The sequence below is a fragment of the Heterodontus francisci genome, chromosome 2 (genome assembly GCF_036365525.1).
Source record: "Heterodontus francisci isolate sHetFra1 chromosome 2, sHetFra1.hap1, whole genome shotgun sequence".
In the NCBI taxonomy this organism is placed as follows: domain Eukaryota; kingdom Metazoa; phylum Chordata; class Chondrichthyes; order Heterodontiformes; family Heterodontidae; genus Heterodontus; species Heterodontus francisci.
In genome coordinates, this window is record NC_090372.1 from 134,479,375 (window position 1) to 134,496,679 (window position 17,305).

At 44.1% G+C, this 17,305-nt stretch overlaps 1 protein-coding gene and 1 long non-coding RNA gene across 6 annotated transcripts in view; one reads left to right on the forward strand and one right to left on the reverse strand.

Annotated features, from left to right (window-relative positions):
- Nucleotides 1–17,305, forward strand: part of LOC137347116 (tensin-3-like) — a 547,175-nt gene that overhangs the window by 171,140 nt on the left and 358,730 nt on the right. The window lies entirely within an intron of this gene.
- The window catches only part of LOC137347146 (uncharacterized), a 102,588-nt gene continuing 93,272 nt past the window's right edge, over nt 7,990–17,305 (reverse strand). The window contains exon 3 of the long non-coding RNA XR_010968873.1: nt 7,990–10,125. This is a non-coding gene — a long non-coding RNA (uncharacterized lncRNA). The remainder of the gene's footprint in view (nt 10,126–17,305) is intronic.

The window sequence follows — 17,305 nt, forward strand, 5'->3', positions numbered from 1 at the left end:
ATGAATATATATGGTGAAAACCTGAGGTCCTAGTACAGATCCTTGAGGAGCACCAGTTGTCACATCCCTCTCATCAGGGAACATTCCCTTTATTCCTACTGCTTGTCTCCTACCTCCCAACTAATTACCAACCTATGTCACAAGGTTACCTCCAATTCTCTGCTGTTTTATTTTTGATAATTTCTCAAGTGAAATCTTCTCAAGTACCTTCTGAAAATCCATATAGACAACGTCTATTATGTTAGGATTGAGTGCCAGTTACTCTCTGATACATCGCCAAAGTGACCATTCTTCACAAGTATGTGTAGAGATGGAAGTTAGCAGGAAATCTGACCATGGGTCATCTGATGTCCATATGCTGTTTCCAACACGGATCAGAAGAGAGTAATCAGGTGTGGGAATCCTCATTTGATTTTTTTCCCTTCAAATGTAGAGTTCGGGTTCATTACATTTGTGCTTCAGGATATGGTTATTGGTTCTGAACTTTAGTTTGAGAATTCAAATCTTCCTATGTCAAGTTATGAAAGTAAATTAAATAAATAAATTCTTGTGGCTATGAAAGTAAGGCTGCTGATTTGTTGCAAACAGAAAAAACAAATGGTTAACAAATCTCTTTTAGGACAGAGAACCTGGCACCTCCTACCTGGTCTGGCCTGCATTTAACTCTATCCCATCTTATGTGGCTGACTCTGAATATCTCATGAAATGATCTAGCAAGTTGTTTTATTTCGGTTGGAACATGAAGAATTGTTGGAATCCCTTTCAAAAATCAGCCAGGCGTTCTGCCTCTGATAATTACTCCGTGTTTATTGGGAGACACCTTATGTGTGGATGTCAGTGAAGGACAGGATCATTTTGGCTCAGTGTTCCCATTCGTTGAATAACCTGTTGACACTGGCTAAGATTGCATATTGAAATTGATGATTTACAGAGATGCTGGAATAAGAATTCAAAGAGGTCTAGGGTTCCCTTTCAGCCTTCACCTGGTCTTACTGTAACAGGGTTTTATTTTTAAACACACTGTTTTTAGTTCCCCCTTGGTGAATCCTTGTTCACCGCTTTCCAATTATAAGGCAAAGAAACCAGCACAAACAGGCATTCTTAAGTTTAAAGAAGAAAAGTTAAAATTTGTTAAACTTAAACTCTAATTCGGTTAATGCCTACATATACACGATGCGCCCACGCTAGCAAGCATATGTGATGCATGCAAATACAGACAGAAAAGTGCAGAAGAAAAATAAAGTGGAAAGGTTTGAGGCAATATCTGAAGAGTTGTTGTTACGGTTCTTTGAGCTCACTGTAGAGTCCTTGATTGTAGATAAATCTTGCTTTTCGTTGGGGCCCAGCATTCTTCTTAAACCTTGTTCGCTGTAGGAGACTTTTCTCTCTTGGGGTTCATGTGTCTTCAGTGGATTCAGAGGCTTGTGCGAAAGAGATGGGAGCAGACAGGAGAGATCTTCTCAGTCCAGGAGCAAATAACTTCCTGCCCAAACTGTTTGTACAAATTCAAAAAACTCAGATTGCCCAGCAGGTTAGTCATGTGACTAGCTAGCTGGTTTGACCAGGTCCATTTGTGTATTCAGCCATCTTAACAGTCAACCTGGAATGCAAGCTGCCCCACCTTCAACGTCTGTTGATCAAACGTCCATTGTGGGTGGAATGTCAGGGAATGGCTGCTTTGTCTTTCCAAACACACTCTGTTAATATGCAAATGTCATTTCCAGCCACGGCTGATCTGTTCAACAAGTTCTCCCTCATTCCAGTAACAGTTTCAAATCAATGTTCATGACAAAATTAATGTGCCTCATTCTTGGCCGGTGGCGGCCTAGCATGACAACAGGCTATTTGCTTTTACATCATTCTGTTTAACAGAAGTAATTATGATTGCAGAACTAAATGTATTTGAGACCTCAACAAATGATCTATGAAATAATAATGTTAAATATTCAAACAAAAGCACTGTTATTAGTGGTTTATGCAATCTTGGGATTCTTGGTGTAAGTTTTTCAGTTCATTACTATCTAATGTGGACGAGTAGAATCTTGATATTTCTATTGATATCTTTAAATTTCCTCTCTTGAATTTTTCACCCTTTTTATTTCTTCACCTTTGGCCCTCTCCGCTGACAAATGATACTTTATGATTGCTTAGACAAGAGGCGGACTTCTGCTCGTCTAGGTCAGCCACTTTCTCCCTTTCTTTTTCCGGTACATTGATGACTGTATCGATGCCATTTCCTGCTCTTGTCCCGAACTGGAAAAATTATCAACTTTTCTTCCAATTTCCATCCTTCTCTTACCTTCACATGGTCCATCTCCAACACTTCTCTTCACTTCCTCAACTTCTCTGTCTCCATCTCTGGAGGTAGACTGTCCACTAATATTCATTATAAGCCCACTGACTCCCACAGCTACCTCGACTACACTTCCTCACACCCTGTCTCCTGTAAGGATTCTGTTCCATTCTCCCAATTTCTCCGTCTCTGACGCATCTGTTCTGATGATGCTACCTTTCACAACAACGCTTCTGATATGTCTTCCTTTTCTTCAACCAAGGATTCCCCCCCCCCCCCACCCCGACTGTGCTTGACAGGGTCCTCTACCATGTCCAATCCATTTCCCACACTTCTGCCCTCGCCCCTTTCCCTCTCTCCCAGAAACACAACAGCGTTTCCCTTGCCCTCACTTTCCACACCACCAGCCTTCACAATCTAAAGATCATCCCTGTCATTTCCGCCACATCCAGCGTGATGCCACCACCAAACACGTCTTTCTCTCCCCTCCCCCGTCAACATTCCAAAGGGACTATTCCCTCCATGACACCCTGGTCCGCTCTTCCATCACCTTCCAACACCACCTCCCCTTCCCAGGGCACCTTCCCATGCAATCGCTGGAGGTGTAATACCTTTCCTTTTACCCCCTCTCTCCTCACCATCCAAGGCCCCAAGCACTCCTTTCTGGTGAAGCAGTGATTTACTTGTACTTCTATCAATTCAGTATCCTGTGTTTGCTGCTCACAACGCAGTCTCCTTTTCATTGGGGAGGCCAAACACAGACTGGGTGACCACTTTGCGGAACACCTCCGCTCGGTCTACAAGCATGACCCTGAGCTTCTGGTTGCTTGCCACTTTAATTCACTACCCTGCTCTGATGTCCACATTTTTGCTCTTGGCCTGCTGCAGTGTTCCACTGAAGCTCAAGACAAGATCAAGGAACAGCACCTCATCTTCTGATTAGGCACTCTGCAGCCTTCTGGACTTGACATTGAAGTCAACAATTTCAGAGCAAGAGTACCATTCTTTAAATATTTTAATTTTTTTTTACCATGTGCTTGTTTATAACTTGTTATTCATGTCATTGCTTTCGGACAGAGCTGTTCATTATTCTGCCATTAACACACTCTCTGGACTAATGCTTTGTCATTTACTACGGCGATTCCTACTCCCTCTGTGATTTAATCTCTTTTGCCCTCTGCCCTATCACGCGCCTTCCCTTTTGTTCTTCTTTCCCACCCCCATCTTTCACTTGCTCAAAGTCTATTACATGTCTAACATTTGCCAGTTCTGATGAAGGGTCACAGACCTGAAATGCTAACTCTTTTACTCTGTACACAGATGCTACCAGACCTGCTGAGTATTTCCAGCACTTTCTGTTTTTGTTTCAGATTTCCATCATCTGCAGTCTTTAGCTTTTATTCTTTCTCCCTTTCACTTCCCTACCACCTCTTCCAATATTGAGTGCTGTATTGTTGCATAGCACTCCATCTGGGGGCCTGCCGCACAATGAGGGAAATGTCCCCAGTGAAAGCAGTCAGAATTTGGACTTTTGACTTATCTATTTAAACGTCCATGTGCTTGTTTTTTTTTAAATGTGTTTCCTGATGGTAATGCTATTGAATATCATGGGGAGGTGGTTGGATTTTCTCTTGTTGGAGATGATCTTTGCCTGGCATTTGTGTGGTGCCAATGTTATTTGCCACTTATTTGTCCAAGCCTGAATGTTGGCCCAGATTGCTGCACGCAGGCAAACACTGCTTCATTATCCAAGGAGTTATGAATGTGACTGAATACTCTGCAGTCAACCCACTTCTGACCTTATGATGGAGGGGAGGTCATTGATGAAGTTGGTTAGGCCTATGACACTATCCTGAGGAACTCCTGTAGCAATGGCCTGGGGCTGAGATGATTGGCTTCCCCCACCCCCAACCTCCTTCCATTGTGCTAACTTCGACACCAACCAGTGGAGAGTTTCTCTTCCCACACTCCCCCCCCCCCCCCCCCCCCAAACACCCCCCTGATTTGCATTGACTTGAGTTTTGCTCCTCAATGCTACACTTGGTCAACTGCTGCCTTGATGTCAAGGGCAGTCACTGTCACCTCACCTCTGGCATTCAGCTCTTTTGTCCATGTTTGAAGCCGAGTGGTCCTGGTGGAACCAGAATTAGTGCCACTTTTCTAAGTGCTGTTATTCCTGTGCGAGCAGTCTGCATCCATTTGGTTGTATTGATTTTCTGTCTATTTTTTGAAGAACATCACCGTGACAGTTAAATGCCTTGCTGCTCTGAATACTTGGTGATAGGCCATTATTTTGAATCTTCATTGAAGTTCTGTCATTGCTTATTTAACAAACTTTCCCTATGGAACATAGAATGGTTCACCACAACTGGCTATTGTGGCAAAGACTACATTATTTAAGAGGGCATTAGATGTATTAAATGAAAAATATAAAAGGATTTAGGGAAGGGATGAGGAAATTAGTTTTGAGTAGATGGAATAGTCAATTGGGGCCAATGTATTTCCTGGTCAGACTCCCATTTTCCATCCTCAATAAACTTAAGGTCATCCAAATCTCTGCTGGCTATATCCTAACTCGCACCAAGTTCCGTTCACACATCACCCATGTGTCAGTCGACCTATGTTGAGCAACGCCTCGAATTTAAAATTCTCGTTTTCAAATCTCTTCATGGCCTTGGCACACCCTATCTTTGTAACCTCCTCAGATATCTGTGCTCCTACAATTCTGGCCTCATGTGCATCACTGATTTTAATTGCTCCACCATCGGCATTCGTACCTTCAGCTGCTGAGGACCTAAACTCTGGAATTCCCTCCCCTCTCTTCGGTTTCCTCCTCTAAAACACTCCTTAAAACCTACTCTTTTACCAAGCTTTTGGCTATTTCCTTATATGGCTCTGTGTCAAACTGTCAAAAGTGCCTTGAGTTGTTTGAATGTTAAAAGGCCCCATATAAATGCAAGCTGTTATTGAAAAGCTAGTTCCTCACAGGTGTGATGTGCTTCTAGATCTCCTCTTGAGCAGTAATTGATTTTATTCTATGAAAAATGGCAGAATACTTTTAACTGCTAATTATTGTCTGCTTAGAATATAGTTGTGTCCTTTTGAGGTTATTTCCCCCAATGTTTTCTCGCTGTTTGTCTTGTACAAGTTCAGTGTTCAAACTCCCATGTCTCAAAGAATGCAGTGTATATTGTAAAGGTCTGACCATATCCAGAACAGCTTTCAAGACCCCATAAACAATTAAATGTTTTTTTTGTTTTTGGTGCTGTTGTCATTTTATCTGAAGCGTATCAGTTATAGACCTCTCAATTGTGGCAAATAGCATATTTGTGGAGACATTTAGGAGCCGCATAATTGGATCCCTTTGTTTTAATAGTTTAAACTTGAAAGGCATGATTACCTGCTAAAGAAAACTAGGTGCAGAAAATATTTAAACAAGATTAAGCATCACTTCACCTTTGGCATTTTAAGTGTCTGTTATGCTGGGGAGGCCAGTCAGACTAATCTTCCAAATATGGAACGGTAATGTTCAAGAAGTAGACTGGAAAGAAACCCATGAACATATGACTCTGATGATCATTCAAAATTATTCAGTGTTGAAGTTGAGTTTGCAGAGGACTGGGCAAAAAGTTTTACCATATATAATAAAGTTGCTTTAAATTGACTACAACCAAATTTAATATTATGATTCTCCTCTTTAAGGGAGAACGAGACTTTTATCTTCAGACAACTTGCAGGCTGGTGGAATCGGCGGACACAAGGCAGATGAAAATTAATGCAGAGCAGTGTGAAATGATACATTATGGTAGGAAGAATGAAGAGAGGCAATATAAAAGGGTACAATTCTAAAGGGGTGCAGGAAGAGAGAGACCTGGGGGTATATGTGCATAAATTGTTGAAGGTGGTAAGGCAGGTTGAGAAAGTAGTTAAAAAGGCATACGGCATCCTAGGCTTTATAAATAGAGGCATCCAGTACAAAGGCAAGGAATCTATTGTAAACCTTTATAAAACAATGCTTCGGCCTCAACTGGAGTATTATGTCCAATTCTGGTCACTGCACTTTAGGAAGGATGTGAAACCTTGAGAGAGGATGTAGAAAAAATTGCACATATGGTTCCAAGGATGAGGGACTTTAGTTATGTGGATCGATTGGAGAAGCTGGTGTTATTCTCCTTAAAGAAGTTTAAGTGGGGAATTGATAGAGGTGTTCAAAATCATGAAGGGTCTAGCAAGAGTAGATAGCAAGAAACCATTCCCTTTGGCAGAAGGATCGAGAACCAGAATGGCAGAAGAACCAATGACTAGATGACAAAAAACTTTTTTTTGAATCAATTTTAGCCCATCCAGTGTCTCAACCACCTTGTCTTTCACTAAGACTTTGGCAGCAGCTTCTTCCCTAGTAAAGACAGAAGCAAAGTATTCATTTAGAACCTAAGCCATCTGTAGGTCATATGACCGTAGGTCCCTTTTTGGTCCCTAATCGGCCCCACCCCTCCTCCAAACTAACCTTTTACTTTTGATATGCCGATAGAAGACTTTTGGAGTCCCTTTTATGTTAGCTGCCAGTCTCTCTTCATACTCTCTCTCTGCTTCTCTTATTTACTTTTTCACTTCCTCTCTGAATTTTCTAACTTCAGCCCAGTTCCCATTTGTATAATCAACCTGACATCTGTCATATGCACCCTTTGTCATCCAGAGAGTTCTGGCTTTGCTTGCCCTACCTTCCCCTCCTTGAGGGAAAGTACCTCGACTGTACCTGAATGATTTCCTCTTTAAAGTCAGCCATTGTTCTGTTATTATCTCACCTGCTAATCTTGATTCCAATATACCTGGGTCAAATCTGTTCTTGCCCCATTGAATTTGGCCCTCCTCCAATTAAATATTTTTACTCTAGATTGCTCCTTGTCCTTTTCCATAGCTAACCGAAACCTTATGATATTATGATCATGGTCCCCTGAATGTTCCCCTGCAGACACTTGATCCACTTAACCCATCATAACATTCCCCAGAACCAGTTCTAGCAATGCCTCTTTCCTCATTGGGCCAGAAACATACTAATCAAGAAAATAGATTTTTAAAATTTCTCATTTCATTCAACATTGTTTGATAGCTAATTATTTTGTATGGTGGAGAATGCTGTTCCCCAGGGAGCTGTGCACAGAGTAATATCCGTGTTTACATTCTTGTTTTGCTGAAATAATGGTCAGAAAAGAGGTTTGGAACTCATGACAGAATTACACAGTGGCAGCAGCTTGTGTTCTTATAATTTGGTTACATCTCATTATTGTAAATTCATTACAGTTAAATTTTTTGTGCTCAACCTTCACTTTCCCCCATTTTCTTTGTTTCCATTACCCAACATCTTGTGTACAGGATGCTTCCAGCCAGCATAAATTGTTATTGCAAGCAAAAGCAGAAACTGCTGCAAATGCACAGTTAATCAATCAGCATCTGTGAAAAGTAAAGACAGGTTAAAATTTCATCCTCTTGAACTTGTAACGACCGATGCAGGAAGAGTGCACTGTCTTTTCTCGTTCCACTTCTCCACAGGTCACGACATCGATTTAAATGTTTACTCTGTTACCCACACAGCCAATCATATACTTTATTTTTATCCCAGAATAAAATTCATCAACCAGGTTTCTTTAATAAACAACAAAATTATCAGTTTATTACAAAACAAGACTTGACCAGTAATGAAGCAGAGCATTAACACACTGATTGAAATATGAAAGTTCCCTTTTTAAAAATTCCCCAATTACACACACAGGAAAAAAAATACAGAAATTCGCTCTGCAGAGGTCAGTTACAAAAGAAGACAAAAAAAAAACTACTTTGGCCAAATACTTGCTAATTCTTGATGAAAAAAGAAATAAGATATGGAAGGAAGTCAGTTGTCCCCTTTTTGGTCTGGCATCAGGGTATATGGAGACGGGTCACTGGCTTCGTTTCAGAAGCAGTCCGTTCTGGAGATGTTGAGAATTCTTGTAGGCTCTCTAGGAGAAATGTGGTAACAAGGTTTTATCACCAGCACACACTTGAATCGTGGAAGTGAAGAGTTAATGGTGGTAAGGTGGAAGCGACTTCGTCATGAATTAAGAGTATTGTGATAAAACAGCATCACACATCAAAAGCATATTGACTTAAGTATAATATTTCCCTCCAAAACATGTCTGTACTAGTCTGCTAAATAAGACTAACACCAACGCTGTTGGTGTGGTAAACCTCCAGCTACAATGAAAAGGCTTGTCTACTATATACTTTATAGTGTTTCCAGATTAAGAAACTAAAAGTGCTTCATGACCGAGGTAAGCACATGACTCAGGTTACAAAACTTTCTACGTGTGAAGGCGAGAACTGAGTGAAGTACATCAACCAAGAGAATATACCAGAAGTGCTCTATTGGTTGTGAATTAACGTGGATGTTAAAGCTTACAACGTTTGTAATTTGAACCTGTAAAGCTGAATGTTCTTTGTCAAAACACAGTTGTAACAAAACATTTAGCATGACCTGAGAAAGTGTACAAGATAATAGCAACTAGGAAATAAAGGTGGATATAAATCAGTCAGGGTGTGGTGCCTTCTGGGCACATATTTAAATAATCAGGTTTGAAGTTTACCTCTGTTCAGCTTCAGTGTGCTGTAAGAGCTGAAATATTACTGAGGGAAAGCAGTTTTATGCTAAGTAGGTTGTTGTACAATTCTTCGACCTCTGTTGGTCTGCCTGTTGCAGCTTGTAATTTTTGGTCATTGTTCCTTCCATCCATAAGAAAACTCAAAGCTTACATATAGATCAGTAATTGTAAATGTTCCTTCATGTTGACAGGAAAGAATGACTATTGGCTTGACCATGCATGTCATCCCTTGAAAAGCCATTCTGTGCTATAATTGGTAGAAGTACCATTCATGAAGATCCATCCAGGCAACATGGATCAAATCCAAAGTACACTGTGTCCATAAGACCATGCACATCATGAGAAGATTGGCTTTAATTCTTTAAGATGCCCTGACCATTCAGCTGTTCTGACTCTTTTTTTATTCTTTCATGAGATGTGAGCATCGCTGGCAAGGCCAGGATTTGTTGTCCATCCCTAATTGCCTTTGAGAAGGTGGTGGTGTTAGGGAGGGAGTTCCAGGATTTTGATCAGTGCCAGTGAATGAACGGTGATATAGTTCCAAGTCAGGATGGTGTGTGACTTGGAGGGGAACTTGGAGGAGGTGGTGTTCCCACACATCTGCTGGCCTTGTCCTTCTAGATGGAAGAGGTTGTGGGTTTGGAAGATGCTGTCGAAGGAGGCACGGTGAGTTGCTGCAGTGCATCTTGTAGATGGTGCACAATGCTGCCATTGTGCATCAGTGGTGGAGGGAGTGAATATTGAAGGTGAAGGTGGGGGATGGGGTGCAAATAAAGTCGACTGGTCCCAAATGGTGGCCAGCTTCCTTAGTGTTGTTGAGCTGCACTCATCCAGGCAAGTGGAGAATTTTCCATCACACTCCTGACTTGTGCCTTTTAAGGGGTGGAGAGACATTGGGGAATCAGGAGGTGAGTTATTCACTGCAGGATTCCCAGCCTCTGACATGCTCGTGTAGCCACGGTATTTATCTGGCTGATCCAGTTCAGTTTCTGGTCAATGGTAAACTCCAGGATTTTGAAAATGGGGGTCTCAGCGATGGTAATGCCGTTGAAAGTAAAGGGAAGCTGGTTAGATTCTTTCATCTTGGAGATAGTCATTGCCTGGTATTTGTGTGGCGTGAATGTTACTTGCCACTTATCAGCCCAAGCTGAATGTTGTCCAGGTCTTGCTGCATCTGGATATGGACTGCTTCCGTATCTGAGGAACAAAGAACAAAGAAAATTACAGCACAGGAACAGGCCCTTCGGCCTTCCAAGCCTGCGCCGATCCAGATCCTCTATCTAAACATGACGCCTATTTTCGAAGGGTCTGTATCTCTTTACTTCCTGCCCATTCATGTATCTGTCTAGATACATCTTAAAAGACGCTATCGTGCCCGCATCTACCACCTCCGCTGGCAACGCGTTCCAGGCACCCACCACCCTCTGCGTAAAGAACTCACCACGCATATCCCCCCTAAACATTTCCCCTTTCACTTTGAACTCGTGTCCCCTTGTAATTAAATCCCCCACTCTGGGGAAAAAGCTTCTTGCTATCCACCCTGTCTATACCTCTCATGATTTTGTACACCTCAATCAGGTCCCCCCCTCAACCTCCGTCTTTCTAATGAAAATAATCCTAATCTACTCAACCTCTGTTCATAGCTAGCGCCCTCCATACCAGGCAACATCCTGGTGAACCCCCTCTGCACCCTCTCCAAAGCATCCACATCCTTTTGGTAATGTGGCGACCAGAACTGCACGCATTATTCCAAATGTGGCCGAACCAAAGTCCTATACAACTGTAACATGACCTGCCAACTCTTGTACTCAATACCCCGTCCGATGAAGGAAAGCATGCCGTATGCCTTCTTGACCACTCTATTGACCTGCGTTGCCACCTTCAGGGAACAATGGACCTGAACACCCAAATCTCTCTGTACATCAATTTTCCCCAGGACTTTTCCATTTACCGTATAGTTCACTCTTGAATTGGATCTTCCAAAATGCATTACCTCGCATTTGCCCTGATTGAACTCCATCTGCCATTTCTCTACCCAACTCTCCAATCTATCTATATTCTGCTATATTCTCTGACAGTCCCCTTCACTATCTGCTACTCCACCAATCTTAGTGTCGTCTGCAAACTTGCTAATCAGACCTCCTATACTTTCCTCAATCATTTATGTATATCACAAACAACAGTGGTCCCAGCACGGATCCCTGTGGAACACCACTGGTCACACGTCTCCATTTTGAGAAACTCCCTTCCACTGCTACTCTCTGTCTCCTGTTGCCCAGCCAGTTTTTTATCCATCTAGCTAGTACACCTTGGACCCCATGCGCCTTCACTTTCTCCATCAGCCTACCATGGGGAACCTTATCAAACGCCTTACTGAAGTCCATGTATATGGCATCTACAGCCCTTCCCTCATCAATCAACTCTGTCACTTCCTCAAAGAGTTGCAAATGGCGCTGAACATTGTGCAGTCATCAACGAACATCCCCACTTCTGACCTGATGACGGAGGAAAGGTCATTGCTGAAGCAACTGATGATGGTTGGGCCTAGGGCACTACCCTGAGGAGCTCGTGCAGTGATGTCCTGGGGCTGAGGTGATTGGTCTCCAACAACCACAACCATCTTCATTTGTGTGAGGTATGACTCCATCCAGTGGAGAATTTTTCCCCTTGCCTCCCATTGACTTCAAATTGGCTAGGGCTCCTTGATGCCACACTTGATGTCAAGGGCAATCACTCTCTCCTCACTTCTGGAGTTCAGCTCTTTTGTCCATGTTTGGATCAAGGCTGTAATGAGAATAGCAGCTGAGTGGCTCTGACAGAACCCAAACTGAACACCAGTGAGCAGGTTGTTGCTGTTTAAGTGGTGTTTGATAGCACTGTTGATGACGCCTTCCATAACTTTGATGATGATCGAGAGTAGACTAATGGGCGGTGATTGGATTTGTCCTAGTTTTTGCGGGCAGGACATAACTGGGTAATTTGCCACATCAGGTAGATGCCAGTGTTGTAGCCATACTGGAACAGCTTGTGCAGGGCCGCGGCTAGTTCTACAATACAGGTCTTCAGCGCTATAAATGTTGGCAGGACCCACAGCCTTTGTACTTGGTTTCAGCCTGTGCAAGCAGTGGATCCAAATTCAAAAAGGTACAGGTTTGCTGCTATACTTGGACCAGAAAATAGTCGTGTCAAGCATGAAAGGTCTTCAGCCTTAAGTGTCAACTCTGTTCCTTCCTCCGCATATGCTGCCAGATCTGATGACTATTTCCAGCATTTTTTGTGTTCTGCTTTTGTGCCAAAAGGATGTAATCTGCTTATTTGTAATGTAGAAATGCAGTTGTTAGAGAAAATTCCACAGTCGGGGGACAGATGGGCATTTCTGTACCGTCATTGTAGTTTCGCATGATGCTTTGCCTTCCTGGTGCCAGGATGAAGGACAGCATGGAGAGGTTGCAGGAGGAAGGGAGTGAGGCAGAGGTTGTGCTACTTGTTGGTACCAATGACATAGAAACAGCAGGTATTGAGGTCCAATGGTCAGATTATCAGGAGCTAGGTAGCAAGTTCGGGTCGGACGTTGAAGATGGCAATCTCTGGATGACTCCCAGTGCCACGAGCTAGCAAGAGTAGAAATAATAAGATAGGGAGGATCAATGCATGGTGTGAAATATGGTACAGGAGGGAGGGCTTCAGATTCTTGGAGCATTGGACCAGTTCTGAGACACAAGGCACCTATTCAAAAGGGACAGGTTGCACCTCAACAGGACTGGGACCAACGTCCTCGTGGGGAGGTTCACTAGTGCGGTTGGGGAGGTATAAACTAAATTGGCAGGGGGATGGGGACCAGCATATAGAAGTAGAAAGGAGGACTAAGGTGCATAATGTGAGAGTGTTGGATAGTACAAGAGAAGGAAGTAATTACATATTAGATAGGAGCAAGCTTTGAAGGGCTACGAAGAATACCAAGACAGGATTACAATGCATGTATGTAAACACACAAGTGTTGATGAGCTACAAGCGCAAATGGCAGTACGGCAATGTGATTTGGCAATAATGGAAATGTGGCGTAAAAACGGTATCGCTGTTCCTTCACTGTCGCTGGGTCAAAATCCTGGAACTCCCTTCCTAACAGCACTGTGGGTGTACCTACCCCACATGGACTGCAGCGGTTCAAGAAGGCAGCTCACCACCACCTTCTCAAGGGCAATTAGGGATGGGCAATAAATGCTGGCCTGGCCAGTGATGCCCACATCCCGTGAATGAATAAAAAAAAAAGAAAACATAGGGAAGGAGAAAAAGGAGGTGGGGCGGCAGTACTGATTAGGGAAGACATTGTAGTGTTGGAAAAAGAGGATATTCTTGAGGGAATTTGGTTAGAGTTGAGAAGCAAAAAGAGTATGATCATGCTACTAGCGGTATTTTATAGGCTTCCAAATAGGGAGAGAGAGAGATAGAAGAGCAAATCTGCAGGGAAATCACAAATAAAAATAATCTGTGGGGAGATGCTGCCTGGCCTGCTGAGTATTTCCAGCACTTGATTTTTATTTCAGATTTCCAGCATCTGTAGTATTTTGCTTTTATTTTGGGGAAATCACAAAGATGTGCAGGAACTGTCTATTTTTCTCTTTGGCCTCCTTGTCTCGAGAGACAATGGATAAGCGCCTGGATGTGGTCAGTGGTTTGTGGAGCAGCGCCTGGAGTGGCTATAAAGGCCAATTCTAGAGTGACAGACTCTTCCACGGGTACTGCAGATAAAATTGGTTGTCAGGGCTGTTACACAGTTGGCTCTCCTCTTGCGCTTCTGTCTTTTTTCCTGCCAACTGCTTAGTCTCTTCGACTCGCCACGCTTTAGCCCCACCTTTATGGTTGCCTGCCAGCTCTGGCGATCGCTGGCAACTGACTCCCACGACTTGTGATCAATGTCACAGGACTTCATGTTGCGTTTGCAGACGTCTTTAAAGCGGAGCCATGGACGGCCGGTGGGTCTGGTACCAGTGACGGGTTTGTTGTACAAGGTGTCCTTGGGGATCCTGCCATCTTCCATGCGGCTCAAATGGCCAAGCCATCTCAGGCGCCGCTGACTCAGTAGGGTGTATATGCTGGGGATGTTGGCCGCCTCGAGGACTTCTGCGTTGGAGATACCGTCCTGCCACCTGATGCCAAGGATTCTCGGGAGGCAGCGAAGATGGAATGAATTGAGACGTCGTTCTTGGCTGATGTACGTTGTCCAGGCCTCGCTGCCGGAGAGCAAGGCACTGAGGACACAGGCTTGATACACTTGGACTTTTGTGTTCTGTGTCAGTGTGCCATTTTCCTACACTCTCTTGGCCAGTCTGGACATAGCAGAGGAAGCCTTTCCCATGCGTTTGTTTAATTCTGCATCGAGAGACAGGTTACTGGTGTTAGTTGAGCCTAGGTAGGTGAACTCTTGAACCACTTCCAGAGCGTGATCGCCGATATTGATAGATGGGGCATTTCTGACGTCCTGTCCCATGATGTTCGTTTTCTCGAGGCTGATGGTTAGGCCAAATTCATTGCAGGCAGCCGCAAACCTGTCGATGAGTCTCTGCAGACACTCTTCAGTGTGAGATGTTAATGCAGCATCGTCAGCAAAGAGGAGTTCCCTGATCAGGACTTTTCGTACTTTGATCTTCGCTTTTAGACGGGCAAGGTTGAACAATCTGCCACCTGATCTTGCGTGGAGGAAAATTCCTTCTTCTGAGGACTTGAATGCATGTGAAAGCAGCAGGGAGAAGAAAATCCCAAAAAGTGTAGGTGCAAGAACACAGCCCTGTTTCACACCACTCAGGATTGGAAAAAGGTCTGATGAGGTGCCACTATGCTGAATTGTGCCTTTCATATTGTCGTGGAATGAGATGATGATACTTAGTAGCTTTGGTGGGCATCCAATCTTTTCTAGTAGTCTGAAGAGACCACTTCTGCTGACGAGGTCAAAGGCTTTGGTGAGATCAATGAAAGCAACGTAGAGGGGCATCTGTTGTTCACGGCATTTCTCCTGTAGCTGGCGAAGGGAGAACAGCATGTCAATGGTGGATCTCTCTGCTCGAAAGCCACACTGTGCCTCAGGATAGACACGCTCAGCCAGCTTCTGGAGCCTGTTTAAAGCGACACGAGTGAAGACCTTCCCCACTATGCTGAGCAGGGAGATTCCACGGTAGTTGTTGCAGTCACCGCAGTCACCCTTGTTCTTATAGAGGGTGATGATATTGGCATCGCGCATGTCCTGTGGTACTGCTCCCTCATCCCAGCACAGGCAAAGCAGTTTGTGCAGAGTTGAAAGTATAGCAGGTAATATTGGGGGACTTTAATTACCCAAATATCAATTGGGGTAATTTTAGAGTACAGGGAAAGGAGGAGGAATTTCTGAATTGTGCTCAGGTGAACTTCATTGATAAGTATATTCTCAGTCCAACTAGATGGGAGGCATTGCTGGATGTGGTGCTGGGAAATGAGGTGGGCCAAGTGGACTAAGGCCAGAATTTTACACCACCCCAACGAGTCGGAGGGGCGGCCTTCTCGACCCCCTTCATGTAGGGCGGTGGGGGGGGGGGGGGGTGAGTGGGTGTGAGAAACAGGCCAACCGCCCCAGGCCAATCAAGACCCTTAAGTAGCCAGTTAATGGACACTTAAGGGCTTTTGTCCACCCCCGCGTGGCAAGTGGGCATCCTGGAGCCGGGAAAGGCTGCCTGCTAAACACAGGCGGCCTCTCAGCACCCCGAGGGTGGGCCCTGACAGTTGGGCACAGGGTGCCCAATTCAGGGCTGCCCAGCTTCCCCAACCACCCCCAGGACCCAAGACCCCCCCCACCCCTTCTCCGCTAAACGACCACCCTTGGATCAACACCAAAACCCATCTTGGATCCCAGCTCCCAGGCATCCTGTTCGGTCAGCTGGGTTGCAGTCCCAGCCGTGACCATCACTCCCGATGGCGCTGCTGGGACTAAGAGCTGCCGGCCCGCTGATTGGTTGGCAGCTCAATGAGGCGGGACTTCCTCCCTCAAGTGGGTGGAGGTCCCGCTTCGGAACAATTAAAGCCTGGGGACACGCAAAGTGCAGGATGGATCCCCAGATGAGACAGAAGTGGGTTCACCGCCAACTTTTATGTCGGTGGCCAGCTCCCATCCGCCCAACGTAAAATCCAGCCCTAAGTGTCTGTGGGGAAGCACTTGGGTAAGAGTGATCATTGTATCATAAGGTTCACACTCATAATGCAGAAAAACAAGGAAAAATATAAGGCAGAATGGCTAGATTGGTAGGGGGCTAATTTCAGTGCGATGAGAAGGATCTGGCCATGATAAAATGGAACCAAAGACTGACAGGAAAAACTAATGGGACAATGGATTATCTTTAAGGAAGAAATGCTTCAGGTATAGATTAGGTACCTACAGGTTAGGTAAAAGGTAGGGGAACCAAAAACAGGGCTCCTTAGTTTATGAGGGAGATAGAGATTATGATGAAACAGTTGAATTCTTCAAGTGAGAACCAGGCCAAGTACAATAAGATGAGAGGGGTGGTGAAGAGGAAAATAAGAGTGGCAAAGAGACAAATGAGAATAGAATGGCAGTCAAGATAAAAGCAACCCAAAGATCATCATCTGGTATGTAAATAGTAAGCAGGTACTAAGAGGTGGAAGGAGGCCAATTAGGGACAAAAAGGGAAGGGTATGCTTAATGGCAAAGGGAAAGGCTAGAATACTCAATGAGTACTTTATATTGATGTTTATGAAGGAAGAAGAATCTGACAAAATATCAGTATAGTTGAAGAGAGTAGAGGCAATAGATAGGGTAAAAATTGAGAGTGAGGAGGTCGTGGAAAGGCTGGCTATGCTTAGGGTAGATAAGTCACCTGGTCCAGATGGCTTGCATCCCAGGTTGTTAAAGGAAGTGGGGATGAAGATAGTGGAAGGGCTTTCTGTAATCTTCCAATCTTCCCTCAATACAGGGGAGGTGGCAGAGGATTGGAGAATGACGAATGTGACACCCTTATTCAAGAATAGGTGTAAGGACAGTCCTAGCAACTGCAGTAATATAATAAAAGCAAATTACTGCAGATGCTGGAAATCTGAAATAAAAACAAGAAATGCTGGAAATACTCAGCAGGTCTGGCAGCATCTGTGGAGAGAGAAGCAAAGTTAACGTTTCAGGTCAGTGACCCTTCATCGGAACTGGCCATTACTAGAAATATAACAGATTTTAAGCAAATAAAGCAGGGGTAGGACAAGAGATAACCAAAGAGAAGGTGTTGAAAGAACAAGGTCACAGAGAATAACTGACCAGATGGTCATGGAGCAAAGGCAAACAGTATGTTAACGGTGTGCTGAAAGCGTTAGTGCAGAGAGGGTGTTAATTGACAGAAAAATGAAG